At 41.9% G+C, this 13,068-nt stretch overlaps 1 pseudogene; it reads left to right on the top strand.

Moving 5' to 3' along the window:
- The first annotated feature begins 10,816 nt into the window (after window positions 1-10,816).
- Window positions 10,817-11,125, top strand: Gm6291 (annotated as a pseudogene).
- Window positions 11,126-13,068: the final 1,943 nt, after the last annotated feature.

Below are 13,068 nucleotides of genomic sequence, written 5' to 3'. Positions count from 1 at the left end.
GGTGTAACATTGGTAACACGAATTGGTTAGCTTTAAATTGGTAACTCAGGGTTGGAGTCATTTTAAACAACATGTGGCATAAAACAGTCCAAAATACTAGGCCTCTAGGATACTTCTAAATTGAGATAATATTTTATGTAATTCTTATCCTAGAAAGTAGACTTATAGAGATAAGATTTAAAACAATGTCTCGTTAATAAAGCATTAAAATTTGCACTGTCATGCATTCATATGTATAAATTGTCAGTCGAAATTTGTAACATTAAAGTGATGTTTCTGGAATTGATTTTTAAGATAATAAATTGTTTAAAATTGGGTTTTGCTCACCAAAAGTTATATATATATTCTAATGTTGCTTTAAAAACTTAAAATTGCCAATGTTCCACTAACTGCAGTTTGATTGTAAATTTAAGATCTTTAACTCACCTATATATTGTAATTAGGATGATTACAAGAATAATCATTTTATGAGAGCTCTAATGAAGCTAGCTCACTGCGGCCATCCAGCCATACAAAGCAAAGACAGACTTATCTAGGTATATTTGTCTTTGTGTAGAAATTGGACTCTCATACAATCAGTTTGGCTATGGTTGCTACCTTACAGGGGATTACCGTGCAAGCAACTTTTTCACAATACTAAAGTTATAAGGAATGTTTATGTATACTCATCTTTAGAAAGACTGTACAAAATTGGAGAAATAGACAGTCAAATTGTTCCTCACTACAGGGCCAAAACTCAGGCAGTATGTTGAGATTTTTAAAAATATATATATATTTACATTTGAGTTAATACAAAGCTTAGAGCAGCCTCAGCGGGCTTGTATGTCCTTTCTTTTATTTTGAAAACCTTGCCTAGGGAAGTTCTTGCCTGCCTTTAGGGGAATTTCTCTTTAACATTGTTGCAAATATATCCAGATGTTGTTCTAAATAAAGTTTAAATTTAAGATTCATGAAAAGTCAATGAGACTGTAGGACTTATAGAGGCATTACAATCTGGCCTGCTTACTCCATATAAAATTATTATAGATTTGGAAGTTTGTTTTTTCCTTTGCATCCTGATAATTGTAAAGGAGTCACTTCTAGTGGGTTTGTGACCATTAAAAGATTTTGCCCCTAAATATAGCTAATAGTCTTGCATTATGTAAGAAAATTTTTATTGTCTCTGCTTCAATACAAGAAGCTAAGAGTTTGAATCTTTCAGTTGTATATTGTTTCTTAAGTGGAAAGTATTTTATTAGATAATGCCTCTAAAGGGAAGTTTACTTCAAATCTTTGCTCTCACACAATGAGCTTTAAAGTTCTGGGGAGTAACTGTTACTCTAGAAAAGATTCAGAGGCAATATCTTTTTAATATTTAGGGTTTTAGTTATACTAGAAATGTGTGGGGCTGGTGAGATGGCTCAGTGGGTAAGAGCACCCGACTGCTCTTCCGAAGGTCTGGAGTTCAAATCCCAGCAACCACATGGTGGCTCACAACCATCCATAATGAGATCTGACTACCTCTTCTGGAGTGTCTGAAGACAGCTACAGTGTACTTACATATAAATAAATAAAATCTAAAAAAAAGAAAAAAGAAAAAAAAAAAAAAGAAATGTGTGGTACAGAAAATTTAAGAAAGAGAAATTGATTTTCTTCAAATTATTTTCAAAAGCTTCCAGGAGATGTTAATTGGCTAAGACCTCAACTTAAGGTCTTAAAGTGAGTTAAACCTTTGTTGGATGTTACCTAGAGAGATAAATATTAACTGGTAAAGAACAAAATGCTTTGCAGAAAATAAAGGAAGTTGTGTGCCCCCCCACCCCCCAACAAGACAGGGTTTCTCTGTATTGCCCTGGATGTCCTGGAACTCACTTTGTAGACCAGGCTGTCCTCGAACTAAGAAATCCACCTGTCTCTACCTCCCAAATGCTGGGATTAAAGGCATGTGCCACCATTGCCCCAAAGAAAGCTTTTATAATTGTTATCAATTATAATCAATGGTAATTAAATATTAGCTGCTTATTTTAGCTATGGCTATTAAATGTGCTCACAGCAATTCTTTGACAAAAGAAAACATTAATGTTAAAATCATCTTTCTTCATCTCCAAGTAAAGTTTTAACATCCTATTATAAGGCTGCTGTGGTGCTAATTAAGAATTGTAAGATAATTTCATGTATTTTAGAAAAACTATAACAAAAATTGTGTCTTAAAAACCTGAAGAAGCATCTGTTCCTTATTCCAAACAGCAATTAAGTTGGTTATTGCAGAATATTGATACTTGGCCTATTGCATAACATCATCTTAGATAAAATTGATAATCATTATCCTAAATATAAGTTGTTAAAAGTTGCTTTTATGCATGTTTTTGTATTTTCTATAAATTCATGCATGCATGCATCCCATTTATTGTATTTAAAAACAGCCCTTCTATGAGAGAAAAGCATATGTGATTAGATCACATGTTTATTCTTTTGAGTTTCCTCCTGCTTCAGCACAGAAATTAAATTGTGTGCTGTAGACAGTGTTTTAAAATGTTGAATAATCAAGCTTTAATTTGTATATTAATAGTAAGTATCATAGCTTACAATTGCTTAAAATTGTTAGTCTCTTAGATACTATGAATTCTCAAATTTGCAATTGTTTATGCATATACAACTCATAAGAAAAATGCTGTTTTAAGAAGACTGTCTTTGGACAATTAAGAATTTGTTCTAGATTGTCTAGACAAGACCTCTTAAGGAAATGCCATGCTAGATTTATATCCCAGGTAGATTATAGGCCTTACACAAGAATAATTGGCCATATAATTTCATTCTTTACATCATCAAAACAGTAATGGCTTAAGATAATATTTTGGTATTTTTAGAGAATGTTCATGTCAAATTGTAAAAATTTGTTCTCTGTCCTCAGTCTCTACCTGTTTCCACATAATGGTGTTAATTCTTGAGGACGTATACTTAATCAATTATTGCGAATGGATACTCTTATTTCTGATTTAAAAAAATAAATAAAATATGCACATGTGACTATTGATACCTTTTCAGGCTTTCTCATTACAACTGCTCTACAAGAGAAACAACTAAAAGTGTAATTAGTCATTGCCTATGTTAAAATTTTTTATACTTGCTGTTCCAAATCTGATTAAAACAAATATTGGAACTAGCTATTACAGTCAAGTATTTGATATGTTTTGTCAACAATTTAATGTTACCCATGTGTTCTGGCTAGTTTTGTGTCAACTTGACACAGGCTGGAGTTATCATAGAGAAAGGAGCTTCAGTTGGGGAAATACCTCCACAAGATCCAGCTGTAAGGCATTTTCTCAATTAGTGACCAAGGGGGAAAGGCCCCTTGTGGGTGGGACCATCTCTGGGCTGGTAGTCTTGGTTCTGTAAGAGAGCAGGCTGAGCAAGGCAGGGGAAGCAAGCCAGTAAAGAACATCCCTCCATGGTCTCTGCAGCAGCTCCTGCTTCCTGACCTGCTTGAGTTTCAGTCCTGACTTCCTTGGTGATGAATAGCAGTATGGAAGTGTAAGCTGAATAAACCCTTTCCTCCCCAGCTTGATTCTTGGTCATGATGTTTTGTCCAGGAATATAAACCCTGACTAAGACACCCATGTTACTGAGACTTTTTACAATTCTCAAAGACAAGGTATTGTAAATCTTTAAAAACTGTATCTTCTTTAAAAACAAAGCTTGTATCAAACCCTGGGTCACTCCCACCTTTTGGTTAACTGTAGATTAGTGGGTGTTTTTGTTTGTTTAATTTCCTTCCTTTGTATCTTTAATCTTTAATCTTTCTACCCTGGTTCTTCACATTTTCCTGTTATAGATATCAGATTCATAGTGTCTGCAGAAGTGGACAGCGTGGGGAGAAGGAAGGAGGGCAGGGTAGATTTTCAGACCTGCCCAGCAGCACCACAGCTGCCTGCACTTCCCAACTTCAGCACCACAGCTGTCTAAATACTTCCATTTCTGTATGGGATGAAGTTTTGTCTTGTTTAACCAAAACAGAAATGGAACACAGCTGCTTTAAGATGCTACATTTTAAAGGGAAGATTTTAGTCCTTGAAACTCATGGTCCTAAAACCCAGTATGGAGCCAGGCACACAGTATGTGTACTACCAGGTACTCTGTGGCACTCACCTCTGATCCCAGAACTCTGGAGGCAAATGCAGTTTGAGACCAACCTGGTCTACAGAGTGAATTCCAGAATAGCCAGGACTACACAGAGAAATCTTGTCTTGAAAAAACAAAATAAAACAAACAAATAAATATAAAAACCAGAATGGGAGGAAAGGAAAGAAGCTGAAGGAACTGGCCTGGTGGTGGTCCTCAGACGGTAGGAATGATACCCTTACTTCAATTCCTGAAGAGAACAAACTCCCAGAAGCTGTCCTCTGACGGCCATGAGACTATCATAGCAATGCCCATACCTCATTTACATAAAATTTAAAAATCATCTAAATTTTCTTTTAAAAGTAGGCAACCAAGGTCTGTGAAGGCTAAAGTTACGTTTTAAGTTTCAATTACTGTGCTTATAAAACAAAAATGCCTTGAACATGTAAGCCTCACTTGTTCAAGGGCAGGTTACTTCCTGGAATGCTGGCTGCTGTTGTTCATGTAAGATAATAAGCTGTGTGTTTTCACTTCTGTAAGCAAGGTCGGCACAGTATGTGCTTGATCACATGTAGGCGGGACATACGGAGGCAGGAAGTGCTTGATCACATGTAGGCGGGACATATGGAAGCAGGAAGTGCTTGATCACATGTAGGCGGGACACATGGAGGCAGGAAGTACATCAGGATGTTTGCTTGCTCTGACTGAATGAAGGCAGGAAATTCAAACTTTGTGGGTTTTCCCTTTATAAGCGCCAGAGTAATGAACATAATTCAGGGTTATTCTCTGAGAATCCAAAACCAAAGCTGAAACACAGTCCTTGATGCAGCATGGAAACACTTCAAGAAGCACCTCAGAGCTGTTACATGCTTGGCTTTTGGTTACTTTTTGGTAACTGCATGTTCACAAAAGGTTTATGTTGCCACATGATTTTGTTTTGGTTTCTATTTTCTTTTTTTAAGTTCTTTTTTTTTTTTAAACAAGGGCATCAGATCCCATTACAAATGGTTGTAAACTACCATGTGGTTCCTGGGAATTGAACTCAGGACCTCTGGAAGAGCAGTCAGTGCTCTTAACTGATGAGTCATCTCTCCAGCCCAGTTTTTAAATTTTCAAATTGTCTAGCCCAGCCTATCCCAGAGCTCACTCTGTAGACCAGGCTGACCTCAAACTCACAGAACTCCACCTAGGTGCCTCTCCTCCTGGGAGCTAGGATTAAATGGGCTCACTGCTACCATTTAGCTGCCACATTTGTTGTCAACCTTTGTGTAAATTTTTCCTGGGGAGATGAACAAATATCTCTTTACCCCAGATAGAGCAGCAGTGTCAAACCAAAGCAAAGGATTCACCCCAAATCTAGTTTGGTGAACCAGTGAATCGAATTGGGTTCACTTACAGGGGTGCGGGTGAAGAATTATTTACAGGATCATTTATAAATGAAAAAAAAGTCCTTGCTTCCAGTAACAACAGATTGGTCATATATCCCCAGAATGAGATAGGCCCTCATAAGCCCCCAAACACACACACACTCCATAATGGAATGTTAATGGGCCCAATGTTATGTTAGTCACAGTTACTGAATTATGTATCATAAATATTATGAATTATAAATCACAGCTACTATTTAATGTAGTTAATTACAGCTGTCTTTATTTTTTGCTTGTTTGTTTTTGTTCTTTTTGTTTTTGTTTTTTTGGTTATTTGAGAGAGTTTCATTCTGTAGTCTTGGCAGACCTGTAACTTGCCCTATACACCTGGCTGGCTTCAAAGTCAGAGAGATTTGCCTGCCTCTGCCTCCTGAGTGCTAATATTAAAGATGGCTACCATGACAAGCAGCTGCTGTTGCTAGAAATTTAAGAGGAAAAGGGCCTTGTAGTGTTCAGAAACTATTTGTGTGAGTGTTTGGTGTGTATGTATGCTCATATTTGTACGTATGCATGGGTCCGTGTGCACATGTGTGTATGTGCATGTGCAAGCCAGATGTTGATACTTGGTTTGTCTTCCTCAGTCACTCTAATTTATTGAGACAGGCATCTTCAGAAATGTTATTAGACGCGTTCTCACGACCGGCCAGGAAGAACACCACAGACCAGAATCTTCTGCGGCAAAGCTTTATTTCTTACATCTTCAGGAGCCAGGGTGCAGGAAGCAAGAGAGCAAGAAGCAAGAGAGAGAGAAAACGAAACCCCGTCCCTCTTAAGGAGCATTCTCCTTCGCCTCGGACGTGTCACTCCCTGATTGGCTGCAGCCCATCGGCCGAGTTGACGTCACGGGGAAGGCAGAGCACAAGTAGTCATAAGATACCCTTGGCACATGCGCAGATTATTTGTTTACCACTTAGAACACAGCTGTCAGCGCCATCTTGTAACGGCGAATGTGGGCGCGGCTCCCAACATCTCCCCCTATCCTTTTAATAAGAGCAAATAGGCCACCCATATTAATGAGAGTGGAGATAGAGGTCAAATCCCCAGTGTGTAGGTAAAGGAGCCATGTACAGGATTAGCTCTTAGGCTTACAGGCTTTTACCCAGAGCAACCCTGACCTGCTCCCGTGTCGTTTTGCCTGGGGGAAGGGAACTAGGACACTGAACCTTCATGAAAGATGACATGTCTCCCTAGAATAGGCTCATATATGCCGCAGAGCCTTTCCATTGCAGTGCTTAGCCGTGCAACTCTCTCGGGCTGCTGAAGCACACTCACTCTATCCCGTGCAATGAGTCTAGCCTCATGGGATATAAGAGCTGAGTGGCCAGCGACCTATTGCCTAAGCATAGATGTATCAGGGGAAGCTCCATGTTCTAGTCCTGCAAGCGCCTGGGCAATAACCACCTTGTCTCTCCTAGTTTGGGCCTTAAGCTTACAGACCAATCAAAGAAGCAACACTAATCCACAGCAAAGTGTATCTCCAAATAATATTAATCCCACCCATTTTTTAAAGAAGGAAAATGCTGAGGAGATCCAATTGGGTAATCCTTTGGTCAGGGACAGGTCCAAGCGCGTGGAGTTGACCTGAAGTCTCAATTCCCGAAGGATCTGTTCAAATTCAGCCATCCAATTCTGTAACATATACTGAAAAAGACTTTTTGACAAATTAGCTGCCCTAGTAAATTTAACATACTGAATGGAAATAACACACAATCCCGGAAACTTTTGTTCACATCCCAGCTGAGTTATTTGTCATAATACATCTAGTTGTATCTGGACAAGATCTATGAGTTGATTAACCAGCATGAGACCTCTCTGTATCTTGACATTAGCTGAGGCCTGTTCATCTATGACTGTAGTCACTGAGGCTGACAAAGTGTTAATGGTGTCAGTCATCTGGACCTGTCCAGACAGAGCCAAGGCTGTCTGAATTAAGGCCAAACCCAGTTCCCAGTTAGTGGTAAAAAAGCAGGAGAATACTTGAGCATTATACATCACCGTCATTGGGAGTGGAAATGTCGACATTATCCCCCAACGCTGCTCTCTCATTGGACAAAATAAGGCCCAAATGCTGCATAATATCCCTTCCCCAGAGGTTAACCGGGAGTGGGAGCACATAAGGTATGAATTTCCCTTGCTGCCCTTCAGAGGATTCCCACGTCAAGGCAATGGAGCTTATAGTGGGACATGATTGATATCCTAGGCCCTGTAATGAATGAGATGACTCTGTGGTGGGCCATGCTTTGGGCCACCAATGTGTAGAAATTATACTTTTATCTGCTCCGGTATCAAGGATGCCTTCAAACTCTTTTCCGTTGATCTTAAGGCGGAGCTTAGGTCTATCATTTAAAGATACAACCAAATAGGCAGAATCATTTCCTGAGGAGCCCATTTTCTTTATCTCAGGTCCTGCAAATTTCTCCCTGGTATTATCAGGGAGGAGCAGCAGCTGAGCTATCCTATCTCCTTTACTAATAGAAAAAACGCCTTTAGGGCTTGAGCACAGGACCTGTATTTCAGGGGAATGTTGACAATCCATAACTCCAGGGTGGACTACTAAGCCCTGCAAGGTGAGTGAACCCCGGCCGAGAATAAGGCCCATGGTTCCCGGGGGCAAGGATGGTATAGGCTCCACTGGCACCGGCTGAATACTCATTTGAGGCATTAATAGGAAGTCGGAGGCGGCACGCAGGTCCACCCTTGTGGGTCTTCCTGGGTCGCCTCTCTGACTGCTTCCTGGGTCCTGACAAACCGGTTCCCATATCTTTGAGGGCCCTGGGACCGAGGGCCCGATGACCCGTTTTTTGGCACATAAGCTGATTGACTATCAGGTGGGGGAAGAATTCTGCCCTTTATATCCCTCACAGAGCGACACTGGTCGGCTCTATGATAACCCTTGCCACACTTAGAGCAAAGAGTGAGAGTCCCTCCCTGTTTATCTGGAGCTCTGCAATCTTTCTTAAAATGCCCAGGCTTTCCGCAGTTAAAACATGTCCTCTGATTATTTCTGCCCATGGAGCGGTTCTGAGATTGGAGGATGGCGGCCGCTAAGCCTGCATTGGTGAGAGGTCCCCCAAGCTCTCGACAGACCCTGAGCCAGTCTTGTAAGCCTTTGTTCTTTCTTGGGGCTATGGCCGCTCGGCACTCCTTTGTGGCTTGCTCATAGATTAGCTGTTCTATCAGAGGCGCAGCTTGCTCTGAATCTCCAAAAATACGCTCTGCTGCCTCTGTCATTCTGGCCACAAAATCTGAGAAGGATTCCTGAGGTCCCTGGATTATCTTTGTTAACTGCCCAGTGGTTTCACCTGCTCGAGAGAGCGCCTTCCAGGCCCTAATAGCCGTGGAAGAAATCTGGGCATAAGCTCCCCAATGGTAGTTTGTCTGATCAGCAGAATAAGCTCCCTGACCCGTTAACAAGTCAAAAGTCCAATCTCTCTGCTCTGGAGTCAAAGCAGCTGCGTTTGCTCGGGCCTGCGCTTGTGCAGTTTCATGCCAAAGAGCTCTCCATTCCATATATTTGCCCATACTAGGGAGAGCGGCTTTTACAACCATTTGCCAGTCAGCAGGAGTTAGTGCCATGCCGGCGAGCCTGTCTAACTGCACCAAGGTAAAATTAGCATTGGTTCCGTATTTACGGACCGACTCAGCAATTTCTTTAATTTGTAAGTATTCTACCGGAGCGTGGACACGCCCACCCTCGGCTCCTTCAAAGACCGGAAATGCCTGTTGTATTTTCCTTTGTTCCTCTCTGGGAATGAATGAGTCTGCGCACTGCCTCTCTGCGCACTGCCTCTCTGCGCATTGCTGACGCACTACGCAGGGCGGGGACTCCGCATAGGGCGGACCTTGAAGCCGACTGCCCTGAGGCCAATCAGCAAACTGGCCTTCGCCAGCCGCTTTTGGCTTTTTTCTTGACCAATTAGCTGGCTGGTAATGGGCTGCTTCTTCCTCCCAGTCTGTTTCCTCAGAGGAGGATTCTTCACCTGCTTCAGAACTACTAAGAGCTGGCTCCCTGAGCTCATCTAGTGACGAGTATCTCCTAGAGACCTCCGCTAATTGATCTTTCTTCTTTTCCCTTTTTCCTCTTTTTCTTCTAATCTCTCTCCAGGTATTCCTACCTAACCTTAACTTTTCCTCGGGTTCAAGACCCTTGGAAAGGCCTGTATACTTATTTTGTGTACCATATTTTCTCTTTGCTCCTACTCTCTCTCCCCGCTTTACTTCTGATAGCTTGTCCTGAATTTCATCTAGAATCCTCCCTATCTTAACCACTTGATAACATGTGAAAAGGAACAAAAGGGCTCCTAACACCAGAAAAAATTCAAGGCCAAACATTTTCCACTTTACTTCTGATAGACTGTCTTGAATTTCCTTAGAAAGTTCAAGATCAGACTTACCTCGTAAAGCTGTACTCACTGGTACTCTCGTTCCCCAGCTGAAAAGTTCTGAATTCATACAGTTGAATCCTTCTTAACAGTCTGCTTTACGGGAACCTTTATTACCGCGACCCGCAGTTCTGGTTCTGGAATGAGGGATCTTCCTTGCGCCAGTCCCGAGTTTTTTCTCGTCCCGGAATTCGGCACCAATTGTTATTAGACGCGTTCTCACGACCGGCCAGGAAGAACACCACAGACCAGAATCTTCTGCGGCAAAGCTTTATTTCTTACATCTTCAGGAGCCAGGGTGCAGGAAGCAAGAGAGCAAGAAGCAAGAGAGAGAGAAAACGAAACCCCGTCCCTCTTAAGGAGCATTCTCCTTCGCCTCGGACGTGTCACTCCCTGATTGGCTGCAGCCCATCGGCCGAGTTGACGTCACGGGGAAGGCAGAGCACAAGTAGTCATAAGATACCCTTGGCACATGCGCAGATTATTTGTTTACCACTTAGAACACAGCTGTCAGCGCCATCTTGTAACGGCGAATGTGGGCGCGGCTCCCAACACAGAAACCAGAGCTCACTAGTCTGCTTGACACCTGCCTCTGCTTCCCAGGTGCTGTAAATTCAGGCTGCCGTCCATCCATCCATCCATCCATCCATCCAGCTTTTACATGGGTTTGGGGAGCCTGAACATCTGTCTTCACTCTTACACAGCAGAAGCTTTCTCCACAGGCTTACCTCCCCAGCCACTACAACAGCAACTCATTATTGCATTGTTCCCGGGTCTTGCTCCGAGCTCACTGCAGCCACCTTTGCAGCCCTCAGCCACCTCCAACACAGACTTTGGCAATTTCCTCGCCAGAGTCCTCGAACTCAAATAAATCCTCACTCGCTGCATACAACCATTAGCGTGCCCGCCATGTCAGAAGCGGCCGTGGACACCAGCTCCGAAGAGAAAAAGGAAGTTGTGGAGGAGGCAGAGAGTGGAAGAGATGCACCTGCCAATGCAAATGCTCAAAATGAGAAAAATGGGGAGCAGGAAGCTGACAATGAGGTAGATGAAGAAGAGGAGGAAGGTGGGGGGGAGGAGGAAGAAGAAGGTGACGGTGAGGAAGAGGATGGAGATGACGATGAGGAAGCTGAGGCTCCTACGGGCAAGCGGGTAGCTGAGAATGATGAAGATGACGATGTCGACACCAAGAAGCAGAAGACTGAGGAGGATGCCTAGACAGCAAAAGGAAAAGTACCCTTACGCACCGTGACCTAGTCACCTCCACTTCCCGTCTCAGAATTTAATCGTGGTCACCTTGGAGTAGAGAAGCAGGTCCCGCCTGCCCTCAGTGGGCAGTGCCACCCACAGATGACATGCTCTCTCCACCACCCCACCAAAACCAAAACATGAATTGGCAACATGGGAGGAAAAAAGAACCAGAACTTCGCAGACCCTGCTTTTTTTCTTTAAAATACTTTAAAAGGAATATTTGTTTGTATTTTTTATTTACATTTTATAGTTTTGTACATATTGCTAGGCGTCAGCCTTTTTTTTTAAAGATTTATTTATTACATGTAAGTATACTGTAGCTGTCTTCAGACACACCAGAAGAGGGTGTCAGATCTCGTTACAGATGGTTGTGAGCCACCATGTGGTTGCTGGGATTTGAACTCTGGACCTTCAGAAGAGCAATCGGGTGCTCTTACCCACTGAGCCATCTCACTAGCCCGTGTCAGCCATTTTTAATGATAACGGGTGACCAAACCAGCCTTCAGAGCGTTTTCTGTCCTACTTCAGACTTTACTTGTGGTGTGACCATGTTCATTATAATCTCAAAGGAGGAAAAACAAACTTGTAAAAACAACAACAACAATAAAACAACCTAATTCCAAGCACTCCAGTAACTTTCTGTGTATTTACATAGCTGTACTATAAGTAGTTGGTTTGTACAAGATGGTTAAAAAGGCCAAAGATAAAAAGTTGGTTTGTTTTTTTGGTTTTTTGGTTTTTTGGGTTTTGGGGTTTTTTGTTTTGTTTTGGTTTTTGGTTTTTTTTTTTTTTTTTTTGGTCTATGAAATTGCTGTTTGTGTGTTTCTTTGTTTGTTTGTTTAGCCTGTTTGATGTGTGTGTGAAACAATGTCCAACAATAGACAGGAATTTTATTTTGCTGAGTTGTTCTAACAAAAAAAAAGTTGTATTCTAAAGTACATAAAAAAATAAATAAATGGATAAGTGTATTGAAGAAGCAGGCATGATGGTATACTCCTAGAATTCCAGCACTTGGGAGGGACAGGCAGGAAGGTTAGGAGTTCAAGGCAGCCTCCGCTATAGAGGGTTTAAGGCCAGCCTGAAGTAAATGAGAACAAAAATAATAATAAAACAAAACAAAGGATATAGGAAAATGTGTGTTATATTTCTTTTGTGATATTTTTATGTTCAATATTGGAGACTGAACCCAGAGTCTTGCAAAAGCTAAGCAAGCACACTACCATTGAGTTATATCCCAGAACTGTTGCAAGGTTAAGATGAAAATATATGAAATTTATCCTATTTGCAAGCTAGGTTGCCTAGGACAGTGTCATGGATGCTAACACATGACACAGGGCTCAGGTGGGAAACAAAAGCCTTCATAGGAGCACATCAGTGTTTGGACATTACTATTTCTACAGACACCCTGGGCTTCAGAGTCTAACGGGTGATGTCAGCTGGAGCAGGTGACAGCTGTCTAGGGCAGTAGGTTGCATTATAGCAGAGCAACCTTGAGGTTAGAAGGTTCTAATCTACAATGGGAAGTGAGATAGCACTTCTGCAGTGTCTTACAGAAAAGAATTCTGTCCTGTACAGCAGAGAGAAATGTTGCTCTATCCTCTCAAGCTGTTCACATTGTAAACATCCCTAAAATGACAGCCTAGAAGATAGTGTCGTTGCCCAAACTGATGCTGAGAGATCTGTCTATTGCCATGACCAGCCTTGCCATGTGCGCCTTAGTCCTTTGGAACCAGTTCATAGAAAGAGTGTGGAAGACTTTTTTACTTTAGGCTAGAAAAGCCCTTGAATATTGTAAGCAGAGCTTAGTGGATTCTTGCCAAGGACTAGCCTTGGCTTATAGAGGGGTTCCTGAGAGAAGGGGTGTTTAAATGTGGTGGAAAAATGACTTGATGTCAATTGTGGGGTACAAG

The sequence above is a fragment of the Mus musculus genome, chromosome 18 (assembly GCF_000001635.26).
Source record: "Mus musculus strain C57BL/6J chromosome 18, GRCm38.p6 C57BL/6J".
Classification (NCBI taxonomy): domain Eukaryota; kingdom Metazoa; phylum Chordata; class Mammalia; order Rodentia; family Muridae; genus Mus; species Mus musculus.
Note: the sequence above shows the minus strand (reverse complement) of the source record. Positions and strands in the feature narration are given on the sequence as shown.